The sequence below is a fragment of the Protopterus annectens genome, chromosome 11.part0, assembly GCF_019279795.1.
Source record: "Protopterus annectens isolate FY-2018-M chromosome 11.part0, PAN1.0, whole genome shotgun sequence".
NCBI classification, from domain to species: Eukaryota; Metazoa; Chordata; order Ceratodontiformes; family Protopteridae; genus Protopterus; species Protopterus annectens.
This window is the reverse complement of record NC_056745.1, coordinates 372,114,932-372,134,157: the sequence shown is the minus strand read 5'-3', so window position 1 is coordinate 372,134,157 and position 19,226 is coordinate 372,114,932. Positions and strand designations below refer to the sequence as shown.

The 19,226-nt window shown below is 37.2% G+C and overlaps 1 protein-coding gene across 1 annotated transcript in view; it reads right to left on the bottom strand.

The window, feature by feature from the left end:
* The window catches only part of KITLG (KIT ligand), a 585,654-nt gene that overhangs the window by 72,693 nt on the left and 493,735 nt on the right, over positions 1–19,226 (bottom strand). The gene's annotated exons all lie outside the window — the stretch shown is intronic.

Genomic DNA, 19,226 nt, shown 5'->3' with positions numbered 1-19,226 from the left:
CTGTATAGAAAAGATAATTAAATGACTTGGTCACAGCTGTTAAGTATGATGGTTGTGGGTTATGGACAAATCCCTTTCTCAATCAAAGTCTGCTATTGGCAACTTGCAACAATCACTCCATAATAACAGTAAAGACATTAAGAGTAATATCATGTTAGTGGTTACAGTGTTGTAAATTTGGTCACAAATGCAAAACTACAATTAAGAGAAAAAAAAGTGTACATATTGCATGTTAGATTTTATTATGCTTTAGTTTTGGACATTAACATTTAAAAGTCACTTCAAGTTACCATAAAATCTAACGGGTAATGTATTTAGCTGATATGGTAAGACCACATTAATGCCACCATGGAAAATCTAGTAGTTTGAATCAGGGCAGCTTCAGTCATTGCATGTTGCCCCAATGGATTTTTAATGATTCCCTTTCCTCAGCTCATGGGAAAGTATTTTATTTTCAAACACCAAAATTCGGCGATATGACCAGTGCCTGAAGCCATGTTTTTGGCTTTAGTATTTTGAATTTCAAGATTATGAGCTTTCAAGATTTAGAAGCTGACCCCTGTAATACACACACACACACACACACACACACACACACACACACACATATATATATATATATATATATATATATATATATATATATATACATACAGAGAGAGAGAGACAGAAAGAGAAAGACATGTACATATAAATGTATGTATGTATCTTAGTAACATACTGGAAAGTAAAAAGTTAAATCCATTGGTAGGAAGTCCCTAGACACTGGGGTCAGGTAGAGATGAGGCTGCTCCTGCTACTAACCCTGCACTGAAACACTCATCAAGACATACTTGAAGTAGTTTGTTAATGCTCCGCAGCAGAGAGATACCACAGAGCACTGCATATGAGGATGGGCTACCACATGGTAGGTGTTTGAGGAAAATTCAAACAGAACAAGAGTGAGTTTCGAAGTGGATGTTGAAGGAAACTGATGAATTACTTAAACTGATTTATAAAGACTAAGCTCACAAGCATTGTAATTCTTGGAATTATGTTAATGGTTACAGTTTTCATTTCTTCACTTACTAAGTTTGAAGAGTCACTTCTGCATACTATTTTAAAATCTGTAAACTATATACATATGTAAATACCCCAACTATGTTCTGGTGCATTGACAGTTCTGCCAGCTAATGCTGCACATATTTGAAATGTATCTCTGAACAGGTTGATTCTGCTGCACAGGCTTGGGTAATGTCCAGTGTTCACATAACAAACAGGAGCAGGTTTAATACTAATCCATGTAGCATGCATATTTGCACCTGTAAATATGGTGTTAGACCAGTCACATGCCATACATCTAGCCTCCCTAATTTCCATACCAACCTTTTAGGTGTTTTAGTATCACTGAATTAGGATGGAGAGATCCCTCCTGTTTGAAGCCACACTGCAGCAAGTCCCAAATTTGTTGTACTCATCCAATTTTTTCTCCAGTACATTATGCATCACTTTTTTTGGGATGATTACCAGACAAAATATTCCGTAGATTCAAGCTGTCCTCTTCTATATTAGATAAAAATGCACTCCCAAAACATTAATCCTAATATCTGTGGTAAACTAAACACATTTCAAGTGTTGCTCCATCTGAAGTTCTTCCACTTCCAAACCTTAGATGATGTCATTTGATTCTAATCAGAAGGTCCCATCTGTCAATTATTCACTGTGTACAGGACCTCCCTGAGGTACATTTTGTATTTGTTTCCATCAGGAGCCACTTCTGTTTAACTGTTGACCATCATATCCACATTAACTCTCCTGGACATAGTCATTATGTTGTTCAGGAATATAAAGATGAGGTACTAATTAAATATATCCTCCTTTCCCCTTACCATGCCAGTGTTTCCTGCTGTCCACGCTGCAAACCACAAAGCCATGGTTATGTCATCTTATTCCTCCTTACCTCCAATGATCTTTTCTGCTGTTTCTATTTCCATCTTCATTTACCTTTTCTACCCTCCCCCACCAAGCTCCTCTACTTCCTAGTTTTTACAAGCATCTCTATGAACTTTCCTCACTGTCCCATAATCTATCTTCTTAGTGTTTCTCTAATTTTTCTCATGAAACATTTCAGCTATATTCTGGTACTATTTTTCCATATACATTTTGTCATCTTCTCTCCTCTCAGTCTCTAATATTTCATACAGTTTATTTATTTATAGCACCTTGATCAAAGCTTCAAAGCTACCGTAATCTGCTTTTGGTTATTCTTTTTAAAATTAGTATTTGCAAACTCATCAACAGGTTTTCTTAGATACTTTACACTGTCACTGTCTTCTTTCTGAGCATAGATACTCACCTTTCCACTAACCTTCACACCTCTTGGGCACAAATACTCACCTTTCCACTGACCTTCACACCTTTTGGGCACACATACTCACCTTTCCACTGACCTTCACACCTCCTGGGTACACATACTCACCTTTCCACTAACCTTCACACCTCTTGGGCACACATACTCACCTTTCCACTGACCTTCACACCTCCTGGGCACACATACTCACCTTTCCACTGACCTTCACACCTCTTGGGCACACCTACTCACCTTTCCACTGACCTTCATACCTCTTGGGCACACATACTCACCTTTCCACTGACCTTCACATCTCTTGGGCACACATACTCACCTTTCCACTGACCTTCACATCTCTTGGGCACACATACTCACCTTTCCACTGACCTTCACATCTCTTGGGCACACATACTCACCTTTCCACTGACCTTCACACCTCCTGGGCACACATACTCACCTTTCCACTGACCTTCACACCTCTTGGGCACACATACTCACCTTTCCACTGACCTTCACACCTCTTGGGCACACCTACTCACCTTTCCACTGACCTTCATACCTCTTGGGCACACATACTCACCTTTCCACTGACCTTCACATCTCTTGGGCACACATACTCACCTTTCCACTGACCTTCACACCTCTTGGGCACACCTACTCACCTTTCCACTGACCTTCACACCTCCTGGGCACACATACTCATCTTTCCACTGACCTTCACACCTCTTGGGCACACATACTCACCTTTCCACTGACCTTCACACCTCTTGGGCACACCTACTCACCTTTCCACTGACCTTCACACCTCTTGGGCACACCTACTCACCTTTCCACTGACCTTCACACCTCCTGGGCACACATACTCACCTTTCCACTGACCTTCACACCTCTTGGGCACACATACTCACCTTTCCACTGACCTTCACACCTCTTGGGCACACCTACTCACCTTTCCACTGACCTTCACACCTCTTGGGCACACCTACTCACCTTTCCACTGACCTTCATACCTCTTGGGCACACATACTCACCTTTCCACTGACCTTCACATCTCTTGGGCACACATACTCACCTTTCCACTGACCTTCACATCTCTTGGGCACACATACTCACCTTTCCACTGACCTTCACATCTCTTGGGCACACATACTCACCTTTCCACTGACCTTCACACCTCCTGGGCACACATACTCACCTTTCCACTGACCTTCACACCACTTGGGCACACATACTCACCTTTCCACTGACCTTCACACCTCTTGGGCACACCTACTCACCTTTCCACTGACCTTCATACCTCTTGGGCACACATACTCACCTTTCCACTGACCTTCACATCTCTTGGGCACACATACTCACCTTTCCACTGACCTTCACACCTCTTGGGCACACCTACTCACCTTTCCACTGACCTTCACACCTCCTGGGCACACATACTCACCTTTCCACTGACCTTCACACCTCTTGGGCACACATACTCACCTTTCCACTGACCTTCACACCTCTTGGGCACACCTACTCACCTTTCCACTGACCTTCACACCTCTTGGGCACACATACTCACCTTTCCACTGACCTTCACACTGCTTGGACCAAATCAGGGAAGCTCCCTTCACTCAATGTGCTGCTTCCTTGTGCTTAGTCCTTCTAGCCCAACAGATCAAAACTTCTGTAACTATCATTTCCTCAAATGAAGTGAAGAACTGCCAATGCACGTAGTATAAAATGATATCTCTCTTTATGATTCTTATTATTTTTGAATATCTTTCTAGCTTTTTCATTTGCATATTATCCTTTTAGTTTACCTATGGTTTGTTAATAGCTACTTTGTTGGCACACATTTGATCACACCTGTGTAACTGCTTCTTTACTGTGTCAGTGTCACAGGATACATGTTATGCTATCCTTTATATTTCCACCACTTGAAGCTTCCCCCATAGTCCAAGCACAACTAACTAGTATGTATGGATCCTCCTGCTTTCTCTACTTTCCCACTGCATTTGCTGTTTATTAGCATTTGCAATTACTTCCTTCAAAATTGCGCTCATGTTTTGTGGAATAGTGATATAAGCTTTTTTGAACCCGAGTTCTTTTGTGGAGGCTGAACGAGGTACTGTTCTTCAAAGTCACTGCAAATATAGTCCAGTCACTGTATAATGTTAAATATTTGCTTTTTAAAATGACTTCTCAGTCTTGTTCTATTCGGGTGTAAAGACTCTGCAGCATGTGATACTTAATCCTCCTAAACTCCAGTTTGTCTTCTGTCAGCCCAAACTCCCTGTTTACACAATTTGAGATAATGACTCAAAGTTTTTTTTTCCTTATGAATTCTACACACACAGGGTACAAGCAGGACCTTAAAACCTGTCTGCAGCTCTTCTCTTGTTACAGGTGTCGGGGGTTGCTCTCAGGTTTGTGTATGCAGACTTCTGCTGTATATGTAATGCTGTTACTCTGCTGTCTGTGAATGCTTATCCATGATCCGCATGTTCTTTCTGATGAAGGAGCTCTGAGATTATGCAGAGCAACACATCAGCATTTTACTTGGACTGGGGCATTTTTGTTGATTTTAAGTGCCCATAGTTTGCACTTATTCTTCTTTGCAGCCTCCTTTTGTGGATTTCTGTATCCATCCCTTAACCCTTTAAGAAACACAAACATGCATTGATTCTTAACATAACTGCTACAAGCCTGTCTTGTTTCAGCTATGTGATCACACACAACAGTTAACAGTATATATGTATACATATATAGGAATGTCATGAAAGACAACAGTTTATATAGGGATTTCATGAATTATGCATGCCACGGCATGTGGCTTTTTCTGCGTGCCACACCCAAGTAAGTAAGAACCATCATATGAATAGCATGCTAAGATTCTCCAGTAATACTCTTTCTCTGACAGCCACAATACTGAATTATGACTGAGGTTTTGGTGAGTAAAATAGAATAACAAATAAAGTCTTACAAGGTTAACAAGATACATACCTAAGAGCTGTTAAGAAACATGAAGCAATGCTGAAAAGTATTATCTTACATAAACGAGTTGTCAGGTAAGATTAATTAAAATCTGCATTTCTGAAATTTCAAATCTAGTCAGAGACATGCCCTTCTCACACAGCCTGCTTTGAGTTCCAACATTCAGTTTCTGTTGCCTCCCTGACAAAAAACCCCAGTGCTTCCTTATTTCCTGAGAATTTTTAATCAACTTTTAGCATTTCCTTACAAAGAAATAGAAGTTCATGTGTCACAAGTCAGCATTTTTACTTGATGGACTTGGAATTTACTGCATTTTTTCCATGACAGTAAGTATTTTTTTTTTATCCAAGCAAAATCATGTTAACATTCCACTTTTTTCAATTGATAACATACAAAGAAGGAAAATATTCATGTTAGTCAAGTATGCTTTATGCACCTACAGCAGAAAGCTATTTGACATGAACGTCACTTACGGTAAATTCCATATCCTGTTAAGTAACTCCTGCTATACAATCTATTATTACTGCAAATTATTCCAGGAGCTCTGACGGTGAGGTACTGCACAGGCAACTTAAAGGATCTAGTGTTGGTGCAGAAATTCTTTCTCATTAGAAATCACAGTCCAGAGTATTAAAGTGTACACTCTCTGCCTTTCACATCAATATGCATGAAGTTAAAGTAGATTCACAACTACAGATTAGACAATTTGAAAATCAGACCTGCACATGTATTTACCCATGAGAGGCCGTTAACATTCCTGTGAGCCCTGCTGCTACTCACAATAAAACCTGTGATGAATGAAGCAAAATAGAGCAAGACATTCAGTCAGTGGGATAGGTGTTATAGTGCAGATTATAGATGTATTTCTGCTTTGTTGCAAAATTTTACCATAGGACATTAACTCAGTGCCAGAAACGGATGGAAAGTGCAGTAGAGAAAACAGACATTTGAAACAGAAGCATTAAAGTTCACTTCCAATGAACTAGGAATCAATGATTTACAGTTAGTTATGTCAGAATACGTTAAAAAGGGATGCAACATAACTGTGGCTGATGATCAAAAATGAACGTGCAGTGGGTATGAAGGAGCATGGCACCCATTGGGTATGAAGGAGCATAATATTTAATGGGCATGAAGGAGCAGGATACTTAGTGGACATTAAGGGGCATGTACTAAAACCCAAAGATATTTTACAACCTGCTTGATGTTTCCCATTCCATGAGTCTCTAAATGAGGAAAAATAGCATTTAGTGAAATTCGATTTAACTTTCCCATTAGATACAGCAACATTGGACCTAATAATTAAGTACAGTGTGTAAGAGGTTCTCCTCCATAGAAATGTGACAGGTTTGTCAGGCTTCACTCCCTACCTAAAATGCATTATTTTCCTATTTTTGCTGAATATCATTTACTGAAATTAATCTAGAGGAAACAACATTCACTTAAACATGCCAGGGAAATGTGCCACGTCCTTGTTTTATGTTGTCAGAATTACAATGATACTGTTTGAATATATATTTCCAGTTCCTCTTCAGAAGGTCGAATGGCTGAAATCTCGAAATGCATATGGCCGAAGACATATGGTCGAATTTCAGAAGCTCGACCTTCTGAAAGGGAAAGAAAAAAAAGCACAAAACAGTGTTTCTGCAGGGGGCAAGCCCCCCTGCACCCCCCAACCCCCCGCTACTTATTTATTCTAACTCCAAAATCACACTACAGTGCAGAAAGGGAAATCTCCCATTCTGCGCTGTATGCCGATCCCCATTCAGAAGGTCGAGCTTCTGAAATTTCGAGCATTTGGTCTCGACCATATGCATTTCGAGATTTCAGCCATTTCACCTTCTGAAGGGAACCATATTTTCATATTATAGGAAAGTACTGCTTAGTAACATTTCTACAGTAACACTATCTGTTCAGGGTGACCAAGGATAAGTAATATCCTTAAAATACATGACATACTGTAATATAAATGTTGGAGAACTAAACTGATAACATTACATGCATAAATAATACACAAGTAAGGATTAAGAGATTACAGACATGTTATGATCTCTATAATAAATTTAAAGACAACATTGGTGTCAAAAAATCAGTTATTTCTACAAAAAATAAGTTATTTTTGTGATGGCGCAGTGGTGCAGTGGTTGCATTGTCACCTCTCAGCAAGAGGTTCTCTTGTTCAGTTCTTGGCAGGGGTGCCTTCTGTGCTGAGTCTGAATGTCCTCCCTGTATGCATCTGTGTGGATTTCCTCCCACATTACAAAGACATGCATCTGGAGAATTTCTCCCTGGGCCTCCTCTGAAAATTAGCTTTGTTCCGAGTTGGACTTTCCCAGAAAAAAAAATGTAAAATGAAATATAGAAAATATGTATTATTATTTAATTTGGATGCATTGTTTATTTCTTGTTACACACTTGAAGTATGGCAAATATTGTAGCTCAAAGTAATGTCTGAAATGAGACTGAAAAATACATTCATATTTATGACATTAACTGAATAAATTATTTGGCTGATAACTGGTTAGAGCAAGTAAATTTAATAACTGTGCCCTCTTACAAGACAGGCACACAGGAGTCAAGATAAAACCGAACATCAATTTTGAGTAACATAACATTCAGAATAATAGAATAATGCAGGAACTAAGAACTCATTTATATATACATATATATATATATATATATATATATATATATATATATATATATATATACATGTATATATATATATATATATATATATATATATATATATATATATACATATATATATATATATGTATATATATATATGTATGGGTTCACTTTTTAATCTCGAAATACTGAAATATCAAATTTCAGTATGTTGAGACTGTAACAGAGAAAGATGAGTTCCATGAAAGACCACTTAACCGAATCTGGAAATGTCAAATTAGCAGTTATGGTGGTACGTTGTGTTACTGGAAGCTGTAGATTCAGGTAAGTGTTTATATTTTAAGGGTTTTGGGTAGGCATTTTATTGTATGTTAGTGTGGTGGGAAGTTGTATGTGTAGGTTAAGGTATGTAGGTAAAAGTGTGAGTATGTAGGTGGTGAGAAAGGTGTTTGTATGTATGTGATGTGTGTTTGTGTGAGGGGAATGTAGATTGTGTAGTGGTGGGTTTCATGTCTGTGTCATTTTTAGTGCGACCTCGGAGTTGTGTATATATAAGTAGTGGGGGTGTGGGGGTGCAGCCCCAACATGCAGGGTGCAGGGGGGCTTGCATCCCTGCTTATATGTAGGGTGTGTGTGTGTGTTTGTGTTGTTTTGGTTGTGTGTGTTTTCTTTGTTTGTTGTAGTGTGGGGAGGAAAGTGTATGTGTGTTTGTTTTTGTGGTGTAGAGTGTGTTTACAAGTCACATTTTTGAATTTCGTGGTTTTGGGGTTTCGGTATTGAGATTTTTCGACTTTATAGTCTTGAGATACTGAAATTCGATATTGCAGTATTTCAAGATTATAAAGTGAATATATATATATATATATATATATATATATATATATATATATATATATATATATATATATATATATAATATAATATAATATAAATATATATGTCGATTCCTATCAGTTGCTCAATCTGCAAAATGCAGGTTGTTATATAGTTGAAATCATATAGATGACATTTTGGAAGTTCAAACACAGTGCATGGAGATTGCTGTACATTGCAGAATGGGAAATTTGCCACTTTTCTCAATGTAGTGCGATCTCAGAGTTGGTATATTTAAGTAGCAGGGGGTGGGGGGCAGGGGAAATTGTCCCCCTCCAAAAACTTTTTTTTTTTTATTTTCATTTCAAAATTCTGAAATGCCGATTACATGGTCTCGGCCATATAACATTTGGCATTTTGACAGTTCGAGCAACTGATAGGAGATGTGCGCGTGCGCGCGCATGTGTGTGTATGTGTGCGTGTGTGTGTGTGTGTGTGTGTGTGTGTGTGTGTGTGTGTGTGTATGTGTGTGTACACAGAGGAAATGTAAACACTAGCATGCCACAGTCTAAGTTAGTATATAGATGACATCACGTATAGAGGAAATGTATACAGAGGAGACATTTGATGCTGTTAAAACAAGTATTACATAGATACAATAAGTCTTCACAATAGTGATAGCTGAGTGGTCAAGAGATGTGATAGTACAAAACAGAATAATATTTTCAATGAAAAAAATTAAACATAATTTTGATGAAGTACAATTTATACTAGACATACCTGTATCTTTGTCTTAGGAAATGCAATATTAGACAAACTAGAACTGCTTTGAAATCTTGAAGCAGAATTTTCTCAGAGATGATGTTTGGAAGATTAAATCAACTTTCTATGAGTCATGTAGTTTAACAATGAAAGCTGATACAATTAAAGCAGAAATTACAGGATGACACTTACTAATAGCTCATATCATTAATGTTCTGTTTTCAGCTACCTGATTATGCAAGTTACTGTGAGCCATATGTTTATAAGTGGACACCTGTGTACAGCACAGTTTTTCCCAAATACTTCCCCTTCTGTGAATAACTAGGCTTATCACTTTTCTGCAATTAGACTCATTCTAGTGAAATATCGTTTTGAAAATAACAATGCACCAAAGCAGCCTTGAAAAAAAGAATTAATTTCTTCAAACACAAGACAGTAACTATTAGAAGACAAAGGGTAAAACAATAGTCTGGGAAATTAACACAAATAATTTAGAAAGAATCGGGATTTTATAACTTCAGAAATTTAATTCACAGAGTCTTCTAGTTGCTTTCCAGCTCATGTTACATATTACTAAAACATAAATGTCTTTTCAAATGGCACTACCTTCTAGGTTAAGAGATGTAAATCTTGTGCTCAGCCGTTGTTGACTATAACAATACAATGGCGTTATTTCATGGCACAATGCACTATTAAAGGTGGGGATCTAGTTTTCAAGAAGCTTGCCTATGGTTAGACCATGGATGAATTTTTGATTATTCATGTGTCCACCTTAACTGATTTTAAATGTACTTTTACAATTGCACTGCTTTATCTTCAATGGAAGTTTATTAAACAAATGGATAGTCTTTGAATGACATGCCTCTCTCTTAAAGATATAAATGTTAATTGTTTATCATGTAATTACATATAAAAAGTCAAGAGAGAAAGGGTAAATGAAGGCCTTGAAGACCATGCAGTAAAGATTTCCCCTGTATAGTGTTTATTTGTGTGTGTGTGTGTGTGTGTGTGTGTGTGTGTGTGTGTGTGTGTGTGTGTGTGTGTGTGTGTGTGTGTGTGTGTGTGTGTGTGTGTGTGTGTGTGTGTGTGTGTGTGTGTGTGTGTGTGTGTGTGTGTGTGTGTGTGTGTGTGTGTGTGTGTGTGTGTGTGTGTGTGTGTGTGTGTGTGTGTGTGTGTGTGTGTGTGTGTGTGTGTGTGTATACGAGACCTGCTGTATTTTTTAATCTTTACAAATTATTTATGGAAATGCAGGTTTGATTCTGGGGTAACTGGTGATTCTATGCAAATTTGTTTGGCCACTGTTATTTTACCTACACAGACAATGGTTCAATATAGATTTTATTCTGCTCAAACCTGGCTATCAAACTTGGGTGTATATTTGATCATCCGGAAATGAAATAAGCAATATGTTTGGGAATATATATCAACCTCTTCTCCAGCAGCTTCTCATAATCTTACTACTGCTACAGATCAGTCACCTGCTGAAACTATGTTGTCTGCAGAGCTTGGGGGTTATCCTGGCAATGAGCTAAGTTTTGATAAAAAGTGCAATTAATGGCTTGGCATGTTATTCAGGGGCCAAGCATTTATGGACAACTGTCCAGAATAGTGATAGCCCACATAATTCTGCTGCCTAGTCTCCTGTATGTTTTTCAGTGCTAATTTACCTTTTCACACTCACCACACTTTTCTACCACCTCACCATAGTCATATCAAAGTGTGAAGCCTTAAGTAAGTTTATATGGCTAAAATTATCTAATTATCTTCATGTCAATAAACTAATAATGGTGCACAGGCCATTATAGCTCGATACGAGCATTAAACATTGATCTTGTATTCATATTTAAAATCATTTCAATCGACGAGTTCCTCATTATCGCAAGTCAAACCATTTACTATTATACAAGGTAACTCAAGCTACAAGTATGCATACAGTTGTACACTGGCATAAATTTCCTTTTAGCATATGTGAGCTCACCTAAAAAATAAGGTTTCAAAATAGGCATCAGACCTTACCTAATAAGTTACAGTGGGGTTATTTGGTCTTGTTAAACCCTTAGACACTGTATTCTACCTTTAAAATCTGTGTGTTTCCTCTTTCTGCTTAATGTTCACTCAGTCTCCTGTATTTGTACAGCACTTCATTGTTATATACTAAGGTACAGTGGTTTGTGTATATTATAGATATTACTATAGGCGGTTTGTGTATATTACAGATATTACTACATGCGTTTTGTGTATATTACAGAAATTACTATATGCCAAAGGTGATGTGAGACGTGTGCTAGAGGGCTAAGTGCTTTACAACTCTTGGGCATGCAGTAATGTCCATACTAGGCAAACCCCAAAGTGTTTTCACCTATAAACTGGGCATCTGTATTTTCTCTGTATATTAAAGGTAAATTAACTGTTTTGAATATCAAAAACATGACTGTGTTTCATAGGGCATGTTTAGAGTTACTTTAAAAGTTTATTGTATTTTTTCATTTAATTGTCTGCATTTCACAAATGCAGAGAACATGCAGTATAGACTATAGATCACTTGCCATGGAACAGAGCTGTTATATTCGGTTAGCATCACTGTTACTGTTTCAAAATCCTGTATGTAATATATATACAAATGCCAGAATGACAGCACAGCACTCATTAACTGCCAATGAAAACAAGTTACCTGTCCTTAAACACAATACTGTAGGGAGGTGTTTCCACTGTCACCAAACAATTTGTAATGAAAACTGTAAACTCTTACAGTTTTCAACATAGTTGCATGTTTACAGAGAATGCAATAGTTATAGAAACAGTATTTAATAATAGTGTTTCATGCATTATTTTGTTCTGCCTTTATTTTAGGGGATAGTCCAAGGTTGTAATTTTATTTTATTTTATTTTATTGTTTTCACTTGAAATAAAGATAAAAGCTAGGTTTCTGATAGAGGAGATCTTAAAACCCTTCTATTAAACAAATGATGCAGCTGGGCGGGTTATTTACACCCATGGATAGAAACCGTTGTTGTACAGGTAATCTACAATATGAATGGATATTTGTATTTCTTTACTGGTGTAGAGCATTAATCTCCACTGACCTTTTTCAGACTCAGCCTGAGTGCTGTCTCGTTAAGTGACTTGCTCAGAGTTACACAGTTAGGTAATGCAGGCTGAGTGAATCAAACCCTGGACTACAAAATCTCAATAATAGCTCTTTAATCCTCTATGCCAACTGCCAGACAAAACAGTTTACTTTGTCTGTTTAGTAACATTATGGATATGCTCATTTATGCATTTGTGTTAGTTATGTTTATACTGTGACTTGCTGTTACTAAAGTTTGAGTGTCTGGAGGTCTTCTCCCCAGTCCTGTGTTGTAATTATAGTCTGGAAATAATCTGTCACTCACTCACTCACTCACTGAATCAAGCAAACAAATAGTTTTCATGTTATGTGATCTTCTGAAAGTATTACACTCTAGCTGTATGCTGTATATAAAGTACATCTTTGTATGGATACTTAATCACAAAAGTCCTCATTACAGCCCAAATCAAGCATGCAAGACAACAGAATACCAGTATATGCAACAGCACTGTAGATATACTCCTATTATATATTTCTGTAGTGCTAGTATATATGTTTGTGTCAGAAATGTAAGTTGTTTTTGCAGATGGTGACATCTACAGTCATGTTTACTATTTTGTGTGAATTTCCAAAATGCAAATCTTACCATAAATAAACTGCAAGATGTACTGATAGGTTAAGTAATACAGAGTGTAGTCTCCTCTCAGACATTAGGGAGACACAGGATTTATGTACAGAAACAACAAAGTCATAGATTCTTTATGGTATTTGTACCATATGATGGTAACTGTCATCACACCTTCATGGAATAGGCAGATGGGTAGCTTAAAAAATCTGAGCTATTTCCATATCTGTACAAACACAACTCTTGGTGAATTAAGTTCCACTGACAAATACAGAGATGCCGTTTGAAGTCCGCACTGCTGTATAGGCTAACTTGAGAGTCTGGATGGTGGTTCAGCATATTGCAGACATGTTTCTATCAGACACTGTTTCAAGTTTCTGAAATTAGTTTGTGACTTGTTACCAAGGCAACTGAAACATTCTGTTAGTCAAATGACATTGTCGACACATAACATTAAAAAAAATACATAAAAAAGCACAGGATTTATAAGAAAGAGTTTCAAAACTGTAAACACAGACAACTACAGACATTATTCAATAAAACACAAATCCTTTTTTTTTTCAAAAACAGAGTCTTCAGCATTGTTTTTCAAGTAAATGAAAGCAACCTGCTCATGTTTTTATTTAAAGCCAAAAGTTTACTCCTACTTAACTTAGATAATACTGGATATGACAAATCAGTTATTACCATAATCTTATGTTTTCATATATTTTACATATCTGCTGTCATTTCATTCAGGATCGCAGACATTAGCAGGTTTTCTGGTAATAAGTAGGAATGATCCACTAGGAGGATGCCAAGATATTGCAGGATGCACACTGATATCTATATGCATGACTACACCTAAATACAATTTAGCATAAACACTCACCCTGCCAGGATGCCTTTGCAGTAGGGTAGGGTACACCACAACCTGTCAGGAACTCAAGTATACTCAAAAATATGCCAAATTCAAATAACCACCCCAGACACAAATCAGACTAGGAGAAAGTAAAGTTAAATGACATACCACTCACTGCTCTGCTCTTAATTATCTATCAAGTATTTTCTAACTATCCATCATCAAAGAATATTAATCAATCAAGTTCAATGTGTTTAAAATGTACTATTGCAAGACAGAGCTAGTATTTGTAACATTAAAACATCCATGGCCAGATGGATGCAAACAGTGATTGTCATAAACTGCCAGCTGAAACAATTTACTAATTATAATTATTATGTTTTTTTTTTTTTTTTTGTAAATTTGGAGTGCCAGCTGAAATTTCAAGGGCTGTAGCAGTTATCTTTGAAAAAAATAGAACCGTAGTTTGAATATAACAAAATACATAGCATGTTTGAGGGTGTGACATATCTCAGAATATGCTGCTCTCCACTGCAAGGTACAGTGAAGCTGGGGTTAGTATATACAATGTAGCAAGAATTGTGGAATATGACGTGAGGGACAAAGCTCCTCTGCAAAAATGCCTTAATGTTATAATAGCTAGTTTCTAAATTAATTTTTTTTTTGTTAAAATCACTAATTTTCTGACTGTCTGGACTCAACAGCATCACATGTTGCATTTTTGTTCAGAAGCCATAAATTTCATCAAAAATATTCTGACCCCTCTAAAAAATATGCTTCTAATGACAAAGGTTTCATTGTTTCTGTTCAAATGTGGATTTACTAATATTAACATTGGTGTCAGGCTACAGGAGAACCTAGGAAATGACTGTATTATAGCTTTGAAGTCACAATATTAGAAAATCTTAAAGATGAGGTTGATTTCAGGAAATGTAATTGTGATTTATATAGTAAGACATGTGTGAGTTTGTCTTAATGAAAGTGCCCTTTGCCACTATGTTCAAGAGGTAATCATTCTGAATAGAACATTTTCTGTTCATTAACACCTTTAAATATAAATCAAATCTGGTAGATATTCTAAACAAATTAATAAATATCTGAGGAGTCAAGCAATGTAAGAGTAATCCTTCACACTGGCAGAAGTATAGAAAAAATTGCAACCTGGAGACTTTCTTGCCCCTAGAGGATATTAAAGTTTGCATCTATCTCCCCAGAACTCCACTCTCTAATAATTGTAATGCCTACTTCTCACGCTGATCTGGTGAAACTAGTGGAAGAGTATTGATTCTATATCTATAAAACCCTATAAACCGAGGAAAAAACATTAGGTGTTTAGGTAACCACAAATAATATTGACTGTTACATTGCTGGCTGTTTTAGAACCTGTCTAGGTCTCCAGAAAGTAAGATGATACCCTCGCATAACTAATAAGCTGATAATAAAACATAACAAATTAATTTTGGATAAAGTCAGTTATGCCACAACTGAATCTCATAACTACCCAACAGCCTTGTTAATGCAAATTTTTGAGGGCAATTAGTAAAATCCACTGCTAGAAAATTATGTAAGATAAATGACAGAAAGGTAAATAAAATGCTTCCTGTTTTTCTTACCTCACCGTCTCCTACTTCTTAGTCTAGTTGGACTTCAGAATAACTCATATTAATTATAAGATCCAAAGTCAACCTTTATTCAGTACATTAATTTTCACAGGCTACCCAAAAATAAATCTGCTTCTTACTAGCACAAGCTGGAATTTTACTTTAAACAAGTAGAGAATGAAAAGTGACAGACCTAAACATTCTCAGTGTAATGGTTACGACTGCATTATTAATTACATTGTCATCTGATACAAATATACCGAGAAATCAAGAATAAACTACACTGGCATAGCCAAAAATAAGCAAATTATACAGTAAAATGAAGCTAGCACAGTTTAATTATAAAGCAAAATCCAACTCACTTTAATGACTGAAGATAATCAAAGTTTCTTACGCTTTATAAAAACAGACGTTCCCAGGACTGGAGAGTCACTAAGGTTAATGAGGAATACAGTTTCAAATTCTCAAGATATTGCCAACATCCTTATAAGTGGGTCTATATGAGAACAATGAAGTTTCAAAACTTCGAATGTTCTAATATTGACCCCTATTCAGCGAAAGCTGAAAATATTGGTGCAACAGAAAACCAAATATTTTCCTAGGGAAAGAATTTGGTTGTCCGTTTCTGTTGCTTTGGTATTTTCAGCACTGTGGTGGAAAGTTACGGTTCGGGTTCAGATAAGTGTGCGATTGAGTACGGGTTAGGTTAGTTAAGATTAGGGTGCGGGTTAGGTATGTGTGCGATTGTGTAGACGTGAGGGTTAGGGTGGGTTAGGTGACTTAGGGTTATGGCATGGGTTAGGTATGTGTGCGATTGAGTGGACGTGAGGGTTAGGGCGGGTTAGGTGACTTAGGGTTTGGGCACGGGTTAGGTATGTGAGCAATTGTGTGGATGTGAGGGTTAGGGTGAGGTAGGTGAGTTAGGGTTAGGGTGCAGGTGAGGTGAGTGTGCGATAGTGACGGACCTTAGGGTTAGGGTTTGGGTTAAGGTAAATGGATAGTTAGTGGTGTGTGTATAGTTTAGTGTAGGGTTAGGTGTAAGATTTTAGGTATATGTGTGTGGATTGCTGTTTGTTTGGTGTGCTTGTGTTATGTGTATGTGTTTTGGAATAGCAAATTCTTTCCCTAGAAAAATATTTGCTGTTCTGTATGTTCGATGTTTTCAGCTTTCGCTGAATAGGGGTCGATATTAGAACATTCGAAGTTTTGAAACTTCGATGTTCTAATATAGACCCTTATAAGTTTAGTTCAGAGTTTAGCAAGCTAGTACAAGGTATCCTGAACACAGCAACAAGAGTGTGAACCTCACTATATCACCTTAGAACAATCTGAATCTACAAATAGTTGTGTGGTCAGTTTTGTGATCCTGGACCATGTATACAACTGCTTTCTCACTGTTACTCAAAATGAATAAATAAATAAAACTCATAAATGCATTGCGCATGTTAAGTTTCATCACTTCCATTGTCCCTAAAACACAGCTCCAGGTCACAGGGATGGAGACCCAGCTTATTCAAGAGGCTACAGACTCCTCATAAACCTAACCAGTATATCCACAAGGTTATGTTGATGATATTCATGGAAATAATTCAGAAGGATACTAGAAAGTTGGTTCTCCTAGAAACTAGTTATCAGTATATGTGTATTAAAGATCACAGCTCTCAACCTTCTCTCTCCAAAATGTGGAACACTACCACTCATAGTGTGGAACACCTACTAACTTACTATCAACTTCAATAGGAAGTTTCCAGGATGTCTAAAATGTGTTGCTGTCTAGTTATAGAAAGATCTTTTGATGAATCAGTATGATTTAGTAGTATTTAACATAGATATCAGTTAAATAACTTAGTAACACTGAATATGTGACAGGAACCTGGACTTCTTAAGACTCAAAATAAAGAATGTTTCTCATAGTGAGGTACGTTGTGCATAGTAAAGCCAGTCACCTTCTTGGAAAAAGTCACACTTTCCCTAGATAAGGGCATGCAGCCCACCTAGATCTTGTTAAAGCATTCAGCACCATTCCACACTCAGAAGGCATAAGCATATGTAAGGAGTTCAGAATTCATGTTCCTGACCTACTGGACTGCTGTCCGACACTCTGGAAGAATGCAAGCAAGGTAGGTGACTGTCTACACCAAATAAAAGCAGGGTTCTAGTTACTGAAATTATATGAAGAATATGATGCCCTTAGAAAGCACAGAAGAACTGTAAATGTGCAAGAGCATACAGTAAAGGCAACAGCAAATAAAATAATGAATGCTGGGTAGAAAATATTGGAGTATGAAATGCTATGTTAAGGGTATGGGTTGAAGAAACTCAGAAAAAGGAATATAAAAGTGTATTATAGAGATTCTGTAGGATTAGAAAGGCATATTATCAGTAAAAAGCATTAAGCATAGAAAAATATGGTGTAGTTTAACTGATGCAATATCAGAAGTCACACAAACCTAAGCAGAAATAGCACAGTATAAAATGCACTAGTTTAAGAAAAGAGAAAGAGAGAAAGATAGAACAGTGCAAGATTCCTGTTGAAATTACAGTGTCCATAAATATGACAGTCAGAATAGTGAGACTAAAAGTGCAAATGCAAGAAACATAGACTACATGCCTTCCCTGTGAACATATATTTTTTTGCGGGGTGCTCCGGTTTCTTCCCACATCTCAGATAAATGCCATATGTGAATTGGTATCTTCAGAACTGCTTGTAGGTATGGATAGACTGGGGAGGTGGGCATGTGCGTCAATCCTCTGATGCACTGGATCTCCATTCAGAATGAGCTTCTCTGACATGCACCTCAAGAATGATAGGACAGGCTTGGAGTCCTCCTGCTCCTGCAATAGATTCAGTGGGTGATTGTAGAATGAATGAATGTGGGATAAGGTATAAATAAGGTACACCTGTCTCAGAGATAGTATATGTAAACAGTGTGGGGGGGTTCAAAGCCCACCTGCATAAGTCCTTTGATGGTATTACAACTGCTTTTTGAGATTTGCTCTACTTTACATTCATTTACTCTTATCTAAATCACAGAATCATAGTAATTATTGAAGTCGACAGTTTTGATAGGAGCCATGCATCATATACAGATTTCTGTACGTCAAAGGAAGATAGGTGCTGAAAAAAGAAGCACGCAAAAGAAAGGGTACCCAATGGGGTTTCAGCATTGGAGTGGGAGGGACTATCAGGGTGTCAGCTCACATAATGCAAAATATGTTGCCATGGTTACAAAACATGGACCAGTTTATGAATGTATGGTACATATTGTCATTCCATGTAAAAACTAACAGGAGGATGGTTTTAACCAAACTAAAACAGTGCACTTATCAAGTAGATAGGAAATATGCAAACTTGGTTTGTCAAGCAGCCCTTATCTGCAACAGTGCAACAGTGATTTTATGCTTATCTCTAGCTATGCACATATAATTCTCTGCACCCTTATTCCAGAAAAATACAAACAGATGGTTGTGCAAAACTTTTACTAAAATTTGCAAGTGATTACTTTTTTAGTAATTTACTTTCTTAAAACATGCATTTTTGCATTTACTTCAGCTGATAAACAAGTTCCATGGGGACA